Source organism: Salmo trutta, chromosome 21, assembly GCF_901001165.1.
Source record: "Salmo trutta chromosome 21, fSalTru1.1, whole genome shotgun sequence".
Lineage (NCBI taxonomy): Eukaryota > Metazoa > Chordata > Actinopteri > Salmoniformes > Salmonidae > Salmo > Salmo trutta.
Genome location: NC_042977.1, coordinates 40132068 through 40148375, shown reverse-complemented (window position 1 = coordinate 40148375; position 16308 = coordinate 40132068).

The following is a 16308-nucleotide window of genomic DNA, read 5'->3' as shown; positions in this document are numbered from 1 at the left end:
TAATAGTGGATACATCAAAACTACGAAATTACACATATGGAATCATTTAGTAACCAAAAAAGTGTTATACAAATCAAAATAGATTTTAGATTCTTCAAAGTAGCCAACCTTTGCCTTGATGTCAACTTTGCACACTCTTGGCATCCTTTCAACCAGCTTCATGAGGTAGTCACCTGGAATGCATTTCAATTGACAGGTCAAATCAAATCAAAGTTTATTTGTCACGTGCTCTAACCAATAGTGCGAACAAAAGGTATGTGTGTGTGTGCAGGTAAGAAAATAAATAAAACAGTAAAAATACATTTTAAAATAAGAGTAGCAAGGCTATATACAGACACCGGTTAGTCAGGCTTATTGAGGTAGTATGTACATGTAGGTATGGTTAAAGTGACTATGCATATAAGATAAACAGAGAGTAGCAGCAGCGTAAAAGAGGGGTTGGCGGGTGGTGGGACACAATGCAGATAGCCCGGTTAGCCAATGTGCGGGAGCACTGGTTGGTCGGGCCAATTGAGGTAGTATGTACATGGATGTATAGTTAAAGTGACTATGCATATAAGATAAACAGAGAGTAGCAGCAGCGTAAAAGAGGGGTTGGCGGGGGCACACAATGTAAATAGTCCAGGTAACCATTGGTTACCTGTTCAGGAGTCTTATGGCTTGGGGGTAAAACCTGCTGAGAAGCCTTTTTGTCCTAGACTTGGCACTCCGGTACCACTTGCCATGCGGTAGTAGAGAGAACAGTTTATGACTGGGGTGTGCCTTGTTAAAAATGTATTTGTGGAATTTCCTTTCCGTCTTAATGCGCTTGAGCCAATCAGTTGTGTTGTGACAAGGTATACAGAAGACAGCACTATTTGGTAAAAGACCAGGTCTATATTATGGAAAGAACAGTTTAATTAAGCAAAGAGAAATGACAGTTCATCATTACTTGAAGACATGAAGGTCAGTCAATTCGGAAAATTTCAACATCTTTGTAAGTTTCTTTAAGTGCAGTCGCAAAAACCGTCAAGCGTTAGGATGAAACTGGCTGTCATGAGGACCACCACAGGAAAGGAAGACCCAGAGTTACCTCTGCTGCGGAGGATAAGTTCATTAGAGTTACCAGCCTCAGAAATTTCAGCCCAAATAAATGCTTCACAGAGTTCAAGTAACAGACACATCTCAACATTAACTGTTCAGGACTGTGTGAATCAGGCCTTCATGATCAAATTGCTGCAAAGAAACCACTACTAAAGGACACCAATAATAAGAAGAGAGTTGCTTGGGACAAGAAACACGAGCAATGGACATTAGACTGGTGTAAATCTGTCCTTTGGTCCAAATTTGAGATTTTTGTTTCCAACCGCCATGTCTTTGTGAGACGCAGAGTAGGTGAACGGATGATCTCCACATGTGTGGTTCCCACCTTAACACATGCAATCATTGTGGGGGTGCTTTGCTGGTGACAATGTAAGTGATTTATTTAGAATTCAAGGCACACTTAACCAGCATGGCTACTACAGCATTTTGCAGCGATACACCATCCCATCTGGTTTGTGCTTAGTGGGATTATCATTTGTTTTTCAACAGGACAAATCAAAATCAAATCAAATGTATTTATATAGCCCTTCTTAGATCAGCTGATATCTCAAAGTGCTGTACAGAAACCCAGCCTAAAACCCCAAACAGCAAGCAATGCAGGTGTAGAAGCACGGTGGCTAGGAAAAAACTCCCTAGAAAGGCCAAAACCTAGGAAGAAACCTAGAGAGGAACCAGGCTATGAGGGGTGGCCAGTCCTCTTCTGGCTGTGCCGGGTGGAGATTATAACAGAACATGGCCAAGATGTTCAAATGTTCATAAATGACCAGCATGGTCAAATAATAATAATCACAGTAGTTGTCGAGGGTGCAACAGGTCAGCACCTCAGGAGTAAATGTCAGTTGGCTTTTCATAGCCGATCATTGAGAGTATCTCTACCGCTCCTGCTGTCTCTAGAGAGTTGAAAACAGCAGGTCTGGGACAGGTAGCACGTCCGGTGAACAGGTCAGGGTTCCATAGCCGCAGGCAGAACAGTTGAAACTGGAGCAGCAGCACGGCCAGGTGGACTGGGGACAGCAAGGAGTCATCATGCCAGGTAGTCCTGAGGCATGGTCCTAGGACTCAGGTCATCCGAGAGAGAAAGAAAGAAAGAGAGAAAGAAAGAAAGAATTAGAGAGAGCATACTTAAATTCACACAGGACACCGGATAAGACAGGAGAAATACTCCAGATATAACAGACTGACCCTAGCCCCCCGACACATAAACTATTGCAGCATAAATACTGGAGGCTGAGACAGGAGGGGTCAGGAGACATTGTGGCCCCATCCGATGATACCCCCGGACAGGGCCAAACAGGCAGCATATAACCCCACCCACTTTGCCAAAGCACAGCCCCCACACCACTAGAGGGATATCTTCATCCACCAACTTGCCATCCTGAGACAAGGCCGAGTATAGCCCACAAAGATCTCCACCACAGCACAACCCAAGGGGGGGCGCCAACCCAGACAGGAAGACCACGTCAGTGACTCAACCCACTCAAGTGACGCACCCCTCCCAGGGACGGCATGGAAGAGCACCAGTAAGCCAGTGACTCAGCCCCTGTAATAGGGTTAGAGGCACAGAATCCCAGTGGAGAGAGGGGAACCGGCCAGGCAGAGACAGCAAGGGCGGTTCATTGCTCCAGTGCCTTTCCGTTCACCTTCACACTCCTGGGCCAGACTACACTCAATCATAGGACCTACTGAAGAGATGAGTCTTCAGTAAAGACTTAAACGTTGAGACCGAGTCTGCGTCTCTCACATGGGTAGGCAGACCATTCCATAAAAATGGAGCTCTATAGGAGAAAGCCCTGCCTCCAGCGGTTTGCTTAGAAATTCTAGGAACAATTAGGAGGCCTGCGTCTTGTGACCGTAGCGTACGTGTAGGTATGTACGGCAGGACCAAATCGTAAAGATAGGTAGGAGCAAGCCCATGTAATGCTTTGTAGGTTAGCAGTAAAACCTTGAAATCAGCCCTTGCCTTAACAGGAAGCCAGTGTAGGGAGGCTAGCACTGGAGTAATATGATAAAAAATTTTTGGTTCAAGTCAGGATTCTAGCAGCCGTATTTAGCACTATCTGAAGTTTATTTAGTGCTTTATCCGGGTAGCCGGAAAGTAGAGCATTGCAGTAGTCTAACCTAGAAGTAACAAAAGCATGGATACATTTTTTTGCATCATTTTTGGACAGAAAAGTTCTGATTTTTGCAATGTTATGTAGATGAAAAAAAGCTGTCCTTGAAACAGTCTTGATATGTTCGTCAAAAGAGAGATCACGGTCCAGAGTAACGCCGAGGTCCTTCACAGTTTTATTTGAGACGACTGTACAACCATCAAGATTAATTGTCAGATTCAACAGAATATCTCTTTGTTTCTTGGGATCTAGAACAAGCATCTCTGTTTTGTCCAAGTTTAAAAGTAGAACGTTTGCAGCCATCCACTTCCTTATGTCTGAAACACAGTCTTCCAGCGAGGGCAATTTTGGGGCTTCACTGTGTTTCATTGAAATGTACAGCTGTGTGTCATCTGCATAGCAGTGAAAGTTAACATTATGTTTTCGAATGACATCCCCAAGAGGTCAAATATATAGTGAAAACAATAGTGGTCCTAAAACGGAACCTTGAGGAACACCGAAATTTACAGTTGATTTGTCAGAGGACAAACCATCCACAGAGACAAACTGATATCTTTCCGACAGATAAGATCTAAACCAGGCCAGAACTTGTCCGTGTAGACCAATTTGGGTTTCCAATCTCTCCAAAAGAATGTGGTGATCGATGGTATCAAAAGCAGCAATGACCCAACACACCTCCAGGCTGTGTAAGGGCTATTTGACCAATAAGGAGAGTGATGGAGTGCTGCATTAGATGACCTGGCCTCCACAATCACCAAACCTCAACCCAATTGAGATGGCTTACATTTACATTTTAGTCATTTAGCAGACGCTCTTATCCAGAGTGACTTACAGTAGTGAATGCATACATTTCATTTTCATTTCATACATTTTTTTGTACTGGCCCCCCGTGGGAATCAAACCCACAACCCTGGTGTTGCAAACACCATGCGTTGCAAACACCATGCTCTACCAACTGAGCTACAGGGAAGGCTTGAGATGAGTTGGACCGCAGAGTTGGGCCGCAGAGTAAAGGAAAAGAAGCCAACAAGTGCACAGCATATTAAATAAAATAAAATTGTATTAGTCACATGCGCTGAATACAACAGGTGTAAATCTTACAGTGAAATGCTTACTTAAGAGCCCCTAACCAACAATGCAGTTTCAAAAAATAGGGATAAGAATAAGAAATAAAAGTAACAAGTAATTAAAGATATGTGGGAACTCGTTCAAGACTGTTGAAAAGCATTTACAGGTGAAGCTGGTTGAGAGAATGCCAAGAGTGTGCAAAGCTATCATCAAGGCAAAGGGTGACTACTTTGAAGAATCTAAAATCTAAAATATATTTTGATTTGTTTGACACTTTTTTGGTTACTATGTGATTCCATAAGTGTTATTTCATAGTTTGATGTATCCACTATTATTCTACAATGTAGAAAATAGTAAAAAATAAAGAAAAACCCTGGAATGAGTAGGTGTGTCCAAACTTTTGACTGGTACTGTACAGTCTTGGCCAAAGGTTTTGAGAATGACACAAATATGAATTTTCACAAAGTTTGCTTTTTCAGTGTCTTTAGATATTTTTGTCAGATGTTACTATGGAATACTGAAGTATAATTACAAGCATTTCATAAGTGTCAAAGTCTTTCATTGACAATTACATTAAGTTGATGCAAAGAGTCAATATTTGCATTGTTGACCCTTCTTTTTCAAGACCTCTGCAATCCTCCCTGGCATGCTGTCAATTAACTTCTGGGCCACATCCTGACTGATGGCAGCCCATTCTTGCATAATCAATGCTTGGAGATTATCCGAATTTTGGGTTTTTTGTTTGTCCACCCTCCTCCTGAGGATTGACCACAAGTTCTCAATGGGATTAAGGACTGGGGAGTTTCCTGGCCATGGACCCAAAATATCAATGTTTTGTTCCCCGAGCCACTTAGTTATCACTTTTGGCTTATGGCAAGGTGCTCCATCATGCTGGAAAAGGAATTGTTCGTCACCAAACTGTTCCTGGATGGTTGGGAGAAGTTGCTCTCGGAGGATGTGTTGGTACCATTCTTTATTCATGGCTGTGTTCTTAGGCAAAATTGTGAGTGAGCCAACTCCTTTGGCTGAGAAGCAACCCCACACATGAATGGTCTCAGGATGCTTTACTGTTGGCATGACACAGGACTGATGGTAGCGCTCACCTTGTCTTCTCCGGACAAGGTTTTTTCCGGATGTCCCAAACAATCGGAAAGGGGATTCATCAGAGAAAATGACTTTCCCCCAGTCCTCAGCAGTCCAATCCCTGTACCTTTTGCAGAATATCAGTATGTCCCTGATGTTTTTCCTGGAGAGAAGTGGCTTCTTTGCTGCCCTTCTTGACACCAGGCTATCCTCCAAAAGTCTTCGCCTCACTGTGCATGCAGATGCACTCACACCTGCCTGCTGCCATTCCTGAGCAAGCTCTGTACTGGTGGTGCCCCGATCCTGCAGCTGAATACTCTTTAGGAGACGGTCCTGGCGCTTGCTGGACTTTCTTGGGTGCCCTGAAGCCTTCTTCACAACAATTGAACCGCTCTCCTTGAAGTTCTTGATGATCCGATAAATGGTTGATTTAGGTTTAATTTTTATATCACCTTTATTTAAACAGGTAGGCTAGTTGAGAACAGGTTCTCATTTGCAACTGCGACCTAGCCAAGATAAAGCAAAGCAGTAAGACACATACAACAACACAGAGTTACACATGGAATAAACAAGCATACAATCAATAATACAGTAGAAAAATCTATTTACAGCATGTCCAAATGAGGTAGGATAAGAGAGGAAAGGCAATAAATAGGCCATGGTGGCGAATTAATTACAATATAGCAATTAAACACGGGAATGGTAGAATGTGCAGAAGATGAATGTGCAAGTAGAGATACTGGGGTGCAAAGGAGCAAGATAAATAAATAAATACAGTATGGGGATGAGGTAGGTTGGATGGGCTATTTACAGATGAGCTATGTACAGGAGTAGTGATCTGTGAGCTGCTCTGACAGCTGGTGCTTAAGGCTAGTGAGGGAGGTAAGCGTCTCCAGCTTGAGTGATTTTTGCAGTTCGTTCCAGTCATTGGCAGCAGAGAACTGGAAGGAGAGGTGGCCGAAGGAAGAATTGGCTTTGGGGGTGACCAGTGAGATATACCAGCTGGAGCGCGTGCTACGTGTGGGTGCTGCTATGGTGACCAGTGAGCTGAGATAAGGTGGGGCTTTACCTAGCAGAGACTTGTAGATGACCTGGAGCCAGTGGGTTTGATGACGAGCATGAAGCGAGGGCCAGCCAACGAGAGTGTACAGGTCGCAGTGGTGGGTAGTATATGGGGCTTTGGTGACAAAACGGATGGCAATGTGGTAGACTGCATCCAATTTGTTGAGAAGAGTGTTGGAGGCTATTTTGTAAATGACATCGCCGAAGTCGAGGATCGGTAGCATGGTCAGTTTTACGAGGGTATGTTTGGCAGTATGAGTGAAGGATGCTTTGTTGCGAAATAGGAAGCCGATTCTAGATTTAATTTTGGATTGGAGATGTTTAATGTGAGTCTGGAAGAAGAATTTACAGTCTAACCAGACACCTAAGTATTTGTAGTTGTCCACATATTCTAAGTCAGAACCGTCCAGAGTAGTGATGCTGGACGGGCAGGAAGGGGCGCGCAGCGATCGGTTGAAGAGCATGCATTTAGTTTTACTTGCATTTAAGAGCAGTTGGAGGCCACGGAAGGAGAGTTGTACGGCATTGAAGCTCATCTGGAGGTTAGTTAACACAGTGTCCAAAGAAGGGCCAGAAGTATACAGAAATGGTGTCGTCTGCGTAGTGGTGGATCAAAGAATCACCAGCAGCAAGAGCGACATCATTGATGTATGCAGAGACGAGAGTCGGACCGAGAATTGAACCCTGTGGCACCCCCATAGAGACTGCCAGAGGTCCAGATAACAGGCCCTCCGATTTGACATACTGAACTCTATCAGAGAAGTAGTTGGTGAACTAGGCGAGGCAATCATTTGAGAAACCAAGGCTGTCGAGTCTGCCAATAAGAATGTTGTGATTGACAGAGTCGAAAGCCTTAGCCAGGTCGATGAATACGGCTGCACAGTAATGTCTCTTATCGATGGCGGTTATGATATCTGCACCCATGACCAGCTCTGAAACCAGATTGCACAGCGGAGAAGGTACGGTGGGATTCGAAATGGTCGGTAATCTGTTTGTTAACTTGGCTTTTGAAGACCTTTGAAAGGCAGGGTAGAATAGATTTAGGTCTGTAGCAGTTTGGGTCTAGAGTGTCTCCCCTTTGAAGAGGGGGATGACCACGGCAGCTTTCCAATCTTTGGGGATCTCAGACGATACGAAAGAGAGTTTGAACAGGCTAGTAATAGGGGTTGCAACAGTTTCGGTGGATAATTTTAGAAAGAGAGGGTCCAGATTGTCTAGCCCTGCTGATTTGTAGGGGTCCAGATTTTGCAGCTCTTTCAGAACATCAGCTATCTGGATTTGGGTGAAGGAGAAGTGGGGGAGGTTTGGGCGAGTTGCTGTGGGGAGCGCAGGGCTGTTGACTGGGGTAGGGGTAGCCAGGTGGAAACATGGCCAGCCGTAGAAAAATGCTTATTGAAATTCTCAATTATAGTGGATTTATTGGTGGTAACAGTGTTTCCTAGCCTCAGTGCAGTGGGCAGCTGGGAGGAGGTGCTCTTATTCTCCATGGACTTTACAGTGTCCCAGAACTTTTTTGAGTTTGTGCTACAGGATGCATCCTGCTTGAAAAAGCTAGCCTTAGCTTTCCTAACTGCCTGTGCATATTTGTTCCTAACTTCCCTGAAAAGTTGCATATCACAGGGGCAGTTCCATGCTAATGCAGAATGCCATAGGATGTTTTTGTGCTGGTCAAGGGCAGTCAGGTCTGGAGAGAACCAAGGGCTATATCTGTTCTTGGTTCTACATTTTTTGAACGGGGCATGCTTATTTAAGATGGGGAGGACGGCACTTTTAAAGAATAACCAAGCATCCTCTACTGCCGGGATGAGGTCAATATCCTTCCAGGATACCCGGGCCAGGTCGATTAGAAAGGCCTGCTCGCTGAAGTGTTTTAGGGAGCGTTTGACAGTGATGAGGGGTGGTCATTTGACCGCAGACCCATTACGGATGCAGGAAATGAGGCAGTGATCGCTGAGATCTTGGTTGAAAACAGCAGGGGTGTATTTGGAGGGCAAGTTGGTTAGGATGATATCTATGAGGGTGCCCGTGTTTACGGATTTGGGGTTGTACCTGGTGGGTTCATTGATAATTTGTGTGAGATTGAGGGCATCAAGCTTAGATTGTAGGATGGCAAGGGTGTTAAATATGTCACAGTTTAGGTCACCTAGCAGCACAAGCTCTGAAGATAGATGGGGGGCAATCAATTCACATACGGTGTCCAGGGCACAGCTGGGGGCAGAGGGTGGTCTATAGCAAGCGGCAACAGGTGCAATCAGGTGCAATCTTACTGGGAGCAATATCCTTGCCTGTGAAGCCCATTTTGTGCAAAGCAATGATGACGGCATGTGTTTCCTTTCAGGTAATCATGGTTGACAGAGGAAGAACAATGATTCCAAGCACCAGCCTCCTTTTGAAGCTTCCAGTCTGTTATTCAAACTCAATCAGCATGACAGAGTGATCTCCAGCCTTGTTCCTCGTCAACACTCACACCTGTGTTAACGGGAGAATCACTGACATGATGTCAGCTGGTCCTTTTGTGGCAGGGCTGAAATGTAGTGGAAATGTTTTTGGGGGATTCAGTTCATTTTCATGGCAAAGAGGGACTTTGCAATTAATTACAATTCATCTGATCACTCTTCATAACATTCTGGAGTATATACAAATTGCCATCATACAAACTGAGGCAGCAGATTTTGTGAAAATTAATATTTGTGTCATTCTCAAAACTTTTGGCCACGACTGTATATATAAAAAATAAAAAAACGTGCTAACAACAACTGCCTGATTTAGCTTTTGGTATATTTGGCCTTTTTATACATGTTCTGTATTTTCACTGAAGAAAGCAATAATTTATCAACACACTACTGTGAATACATGGACACTAGCTGTTATAAAACGGAAACTGCTGTCCATAAATAAATTGTGAGAAATGCTCAGTCTGAAGCCATTTGGCTATGGGTTTCACAGCCTTATAATAATACAAGTTATATCACATTAAAAAGGGTTTATTTACAACCTATGGGGTAATAGATGTTGAGAATAGTGGCATAGGAGAGTCTGAAATGAATGAAATACCCTAACCCTAAGATATGTCCAATGTCAGCAGCAATTTCCATTGAGAAAAGCTCAGTATGAAGCCATTGGGCTATGGGTTTCACAGCTCTATAATAATGATATAAGTTATATCACCTTAAAAGGGGTTATTTACAACCTCTGGGGTATAACATGTAGGGCAAAGTGGTATAGGAGAATCAGACATATAACCCCTAACTTGAGTTCAGTCTTCACCAATGAGAACCAAGATGGGCCTAGCTTCGTCCTTCATGAATGGGAAAGACCTTGATTCTAGGCCGTAGAAAATTCTCCATCCATCTCATTAGATCAGAACAGGATGGATCAACAGTGATTCATGTTACTGGTTTGTATCCTAAAAAAGTATAGTTGTGTTTTGCTGCATAACACACTTACATTATTTGTCTACCCATATGATGTGGATCATCGTCAGCTTATTAGATGTATAAGCTTCTGTAACAAAAGATAATTGGGCATAGGTGAGGATAACAGAGCAAAGAGAGGGAGAGAGAACATAGAAAGTTAATCTCATTCTAGTTCTGTGAGTGATACAGGTGTGCTTCTCTCTCTCACCACAGCAATGGACACACGTTGGTCTATGCAAGCTACAATGTTGCGCAAACCATAAACACAGGCCGGCCCAACACAAATCAATTCTTAGAATGCCAGGCACGTTTTCACATGACGTGTTTTAGGGGGCAGGAGAATTACAGAGAAGTCAACTTGAATTAACTCTGATTGATTTTATTATAATTTTTACATTGCAAAAAGTGACAATTATTTTTCATGCCAAGAGAGGTAATGATCCTGGCAAATGGGTTCTGGAACAAAACAGTCTAAAATTGAGAGGTGCCCGGATCCTGTTCTGGCAGGATCCATCTCAAATGAAGCACTGGGAGTGAGCATAGGGAGAGAGGCGAGCTGTTTTAAACTCTTTGACACAACAGTTATTTGAATTCTGAACACTCCCGTTAAATTTGTGACATTTGTGTGTGTGTGTATGTCTTGCCTGCTCTGAGACCTCTATCCCCTTCTTTATTAAGTCAAAGAGACAAGAGTTGTCTTTGTTAGGAAGTGTGAAAGGGAAGGTTGGTCCCTTCAGGTTCATGACTGTACTTTGTACACAGACCCACAAAGAATTGGAAAACAAATCCAATTTTGATAAACTCCCATATCTATTGGATTAAATACCACAGCCAATATTTGTGACCTGTAGCCACAAGAAAAGGGCAACCAGTGATGAACAAAGACCATTGTAAATACAACCTATATTTATGCTTATTTATTTTCCCTTTTTGTACTTTAACTATTTGCACATCGTTATAACACTGTAAATAGCCATAATATGACATTTGAAATGTCTCTATTCCTTTGGAACTTTTGTGAGAGCAATGTTTGCTGTACATTTTTTATTGTTTATTTCACTTTTGTTTATTTTCTATTTCACTTGCTTTGGCAATGTAAACATATGGCAATAAAGCACTTTGAATTGAATTGAACTTTGGATCCCTACAGGGGTGATAGTCGATAGTTGGTGAAAGATCTACCCCCCATCTAGAACAACAAAGATGTGACCATCCCCCACCTCACGGAATGCAATGTGGTTCACACTGGGGCAGATGGCTGTCCCATTCACAGTAAACTCTTGATTGTGTGGATGGAAATGAGAATTCTGGCCATGTGGCCAAGATATATCCCCATGTAAATGAACAGCAAAACCCCCACAGAAGACACAGTAAATGCAAAGTTGTTGGGTGCTTGGGCACGCTATATGTGCAGCATAAGGGATAGTGTTTTAAATGGTGGCAAAATCATCAATTACAATGCAGGCCCTGAAGTTTTGAAGTTTGAATTAATTTTCAATTCTCTTTCTAACCCTTTACATGTGGAATGTGGAACTTTTCCATTCACATAAAGTACAAAGGTTGGAGTATAATCAGTGTTCCTCTCCATAACCCAAAGTGTGCAACACTGCTATCTGCTGGCTTGAAAAGGTAGATTTTTCAGTGTCCTTAGACTTTCTCTTCCTTTCCTCCTCTTTTTCACATTGACATTATATTTTAAATTCCAGTCAGTTAGCAGACGCTCTTATCCAAAGCGACTTACAATTAGTGCATTGATCTTAAGATAGCTAGGTGAGACAACAACACATCACCATCGTATCAAGTACCCTCAAGTTCCCTCAACAAAGTATTTATCGGCAAAGTCAGTGGTCCCTTCTTCCTCCTCCTCCTCCTCCGGTCCTTTATGGGTTCTATTTCTACAGGTTTATTTTTCTTTCATTTTCTGTTTAAATAACATTGTATTTAAACGTACCACCACATGTTATCCTCACCTATTCCCAATGAGCTACTTGATGGGGAAACGATTTACTGAGACCAGAAGAGTAATTAGATAAAACACCTAGCTGTTTCGACCTTTGAATGCCCGGCTATGAAAAGCCAAGTGACATTTACTCCTGATCTACTGACCTGTTGCACCCGCTACTGTCAACCCCCTCCAGGTGTCGCCCATCTTCCCCATTATCCCCAGTGTATTTATACCTGTGTTCTCTGTATGTCTGTTGCCAGTTCATCTTGTCTCGTCAAGCCTACCAGCGCTATTTCCGTACTCCTGTTTTTTCCTTTAGTCCCTGTTTTTTCCTCTAGTCCCTGTTTTCAAGGTTTTGACCATTCTGCCTGCCTTGACCCTGAGCCTGCCTGCCGTTCTGTACCTTGTGACACGACCCTGGATTATTGACCTCTGCCTGCCCTGAGCCTTCCTGACGTTCTGTACCTTTCGGACTCTGCTCTGGTTTACTGACCTCTACCTGCTTCTGTAATGAACTTTTGTTACTTTGAACTCTGTGCATCTGGGTCTTCTCCTGAGCCGTGATACTCTACAACCACTGTGATTATTATTTGACCCTGCTGGTCATCTATGAACATTTGAGAACAATCTAGCCTTAATGGCCATATACTGTTATAATCTCCACCCGGCACAGCCAGAAGAGGACTGGCCACCCCTCAGAGCCTGATTCTTCTCTAGGTTTCTTTCCTAGGTTCCTGCCTTTCTAGGGAGTTTTTCCTAACCACATCTGCATTGCTTGCTGTTTGGGGTTTTAGGCTGGGTTTCTGTATAGCATTTTGCAACATCTGCCGATGTAGAAAGGGCTTCATAAATACATTTGATTGATACAAAATTGATGTTCTATGGTTATCAAATAAAAGTTTAGTGGTCGTGTACACAGATCTGCAGATGTTATCGCAGGTGCAGCAAAATGCTTATGTTTCTAGCTCCGACAGTGCAGTAATATCTAGCAATATAATAACAATACACATAATCCATAAACAATAGTATGGACAGTAAAAATACAGACAGTATGGACAGTTTATGAATATAAAAGGTGTGTACAGCAGTAGTTACAGTGCTTTCAGAAAGTATTCACACCCCTTGACTTATTCCACATTTTGTTGTGTTACAGCCTGAAGTTAAACTGAGAGTTTGTGTCACTGGCCTACACACAAAACCTGGTTCAGTCACTGGCTTACAAACAATACCTGGTTCAGTCAAACATCTGGGCCGAAGGTATGCCGACCTCTTCCTCCTGCTCAGGGAAGAGCGGGGGCTGATACCCCAGGGAACACTCAAAGGACGATAGACCCGTGGCGTGGCAGAGCAAAGAAGAGTGTTGCAGGCGTATTCGACCCACACTAGTTGCTGGCTCCAGGTGGTGGGGTTGGTCGGAGACCAGGCAGCGCAAAGTCGTCTCCAGGTCTTCATTGGCTCTCTCCGACTGGCCGTTGGACTGGGGATGGAACCCGGAGGACAGGCTGGCCAACGACCCAATGAGTGTGCAGAACGCCTCCCAGAACCGGGATGAGAACTGAGGACCCCGGTCGGAGACCATGTCCACTGGCAGTCCATGGATCCGGAAGACGTGCTGCACCATGAGCTGGGCCTTCTCTTTGGCAGAGGGTAGCTTAGGGAGATGAATGAAGTGGGTGGCTTTGGAAAACCGATCCACTACGGTCAGGGTGGCGGTGTTGCCATCAGACAGGGGGAGACCCGTGACAAAGTCCAGGGATATGTGAAACCAGGGATGGTGAGGGACAGGCAGAGGTTGAAGGAGACCAGCTGGAGCTTGCGAGGAGTCTTGTTCTGTGCACAGATTGTGCATGCGGCGACGGCAGGAACCATGGTAGGCCACCAAAAGTGCTGTCGAAACAAAGGCCAGGGTCCGCCGGGAGCCCGGGTGGCAGGAAAGCCTGGAGGAGTGGGCCCATCCAGGACCCAGGAGCAGACCGCGTCAGGAACGAACATCTGGTTTTCTGCCCCCCCGGGGTTCGGCTGGGAACCCGGCGCCTTATGAACCCGCTTCCCTATTCCCCAGCTGAGTGCTGTCGCCAGGCATGAGGTGGGAAGGATGGTATCAGGTTCCGGGGTTGAAGCCGTGGGGCTATAGTGGCGTGACAGCGCATCCGGCTTGACATTCTTGGATCCCGGCCGGTATGAGAGGGAGAAGTTGAACCAGATGAACAGCAGGGCCCACCTAGCTTGCCTGGAATTGAGGCGTATTGTGGTGCGGAGATATTCCAGGTTCTTGTGGTCGGTCCACACAATGAACGGATGTTCCGCCCCCTCCAGCCAGTGCCTCCACTCCTCCAACGCCATCTTCATCGCGGGAAGCTCACGATTCCCCATATCGTAGTTCCTGTCCGTGGCATTGAGGCGGTGGGAGAAGAAGGTGCAGGGATGTAACTTGAGGTCCAGGTTAGAACGCTGGGACAGGACAGCCCCCACTCCAACATCCGAAGCATCGGACTCCACCACAAACTATCAGGATGGGTTAGGATGAACCAAGATGGGAGCTGTGGTGAAGCGGTGTTTGAGATCCTGGAATGCAGCTGGGGACCACGTGAATGGAAACTTGGGAGAGGTGAGTGCAGACAGGGAAGCCAGGGTGCTGTAAACCCGGATAAAGTTCAGATAAAAGTTGGCAAATCCCAAGAAACATTGCAGCTGCACCATGGACATCCACTGCCGATCTCACCTTTCCGGGATCCATCTGTGCACTCCCTGCAGCGATGATGTAACCCAGAAAGGGGATGGTTGAGCGATGGAATTTGCACTTCTCTGCTTTTACAAAAAGCTGGTTCTCCAGGAGGTGTTGGAGAACCTGTCGGATGTGGAGCACGTGTTCTTGGGCGGAATGGGAGAAGACGAGGATGTCATTGAGGTAGACAAAGACGAACTGGTTCAACATGTCACTGTGAAGTTGTTGAGACCGCGGAAGTCGATGCACGGGCGCAGGGTTTTGTCCTTCTCCACAAAGAAGAACCCTGCGCCGGCGGGGGAGGAAGAAGGACGGATTAACCCTGCAGCTAGGGAGTCCTCAATGTAGGTCTCTATAGCCTTGGTCACCGGACCCGACAGAGAGTACAGTCGTCCCTGGGGCGGAGTGTTGCCTAGGAGAAGGTCAATCCCGCAGTCATATGGTTAGTGCGGTGGAAGCGAAGTGGCCCGGGCCTTACCGAACACCTCCCAGAGGTCCTGGTACTCCACGGGAATGGCGGAGAGGGCCGGGGCAACATCCAAGACCCCAGGAAGACAGGCAATGGCCGCGGCAGAACGGGCTCTAGCCCATGATGGCACCAGCAGACCAGTCAATGAGGGGATTGTGTCACTGGATCCAGGAGAATTCCAATACCACGGAACCTTAATGAGCAGGAATTGGATTGTCTCGCTGTGGTTCCATGACACACGTAGGTTGATGGAGGTGGTATTGTGGGTGACCCGGCCTATAGAGCTCCCGTCCAGTGCTCTAACATCCATGGGAATGGAGAGGGGCTGAGTGGGGATGTTCAGCTCGGAAGCCAGGGTAGCGTCCATAAAGCTTCACATGTCCCAGAGTCGATAAGTACCCGGAGAGATTTCGCCTGGTTCCCCCACAGCAAAATGGTATGAAAAGGGGTGCGAGTAAGGAGAGAGGAAAAGTTATCCGTATGGCCCACCAGAGTTCTCGCTCCTACCGGTGAGCCTGGTCTTTTAGTGGACAGGTGGAGACGAAATGACCAGTAGTCCCACAATACAGGCAACTGTTAGTGTGAAGCCTGTATAGCCGTTCAGCTGGAGACAGCCGAGCTCTGCCTAGTTGCATAGGCTCGGGAAGAGGTGAATTGGCAGTCTTCGGAGACTCTCGGGAGAACTCGGGTAGCCTAGGGTTCTCTCGGCAACGGAGCTGCCAAGGACTTCTGGGATGCCTCGGAAGCGAGGTGGAATCCTTGGAAGGGCGAGTGAAAACAAAATCTCCTTTCCTTCCTTCGTTGCCGTACTCGCCCATCGATCCGAATGGCCAAGGCGATGAGTGAGTTGAGATCCCGGGCTGCAAGCTGGTCCTTTACTTCCTCCGATACTCCATAGAGGAACATGTAGAACAGTGCTTCCGAGTTCCAGGCACTCTCAGCTGCCAACGTGTGGAAATCCATCGCATAGTCTGCCCCACTGCGGGAGTCTTGCTGAAGCTGGAGTAACTACCTGGCAGCCTCTCTCCTGGACAATGGAGCATCGAAAACTTTCTTAACCTCTGCCACGAACTACTCCAGACTGAAGCATACGGCCGAATGTTGTTCCTATACCGCCGTAGCCCAGGCGAGAGGTCTCCCGGACATCAGCATGCTGAGATACGCTATCTTAGAGTGGTCCGAGTGGAATGAGGAGGGCTGCAGCTCGATCAGGGAACACTGAGTGAGAAACGTCCGACAGGTGCCCGGCTCTCCATCGAAGCGTTCTGGGGGAGGTAAGCTGGGTTTCTGGGAAACCGGGATGACCGGGGAGGCGGCGCTGCTAACAGTCGGGTTACTGAGGGGCT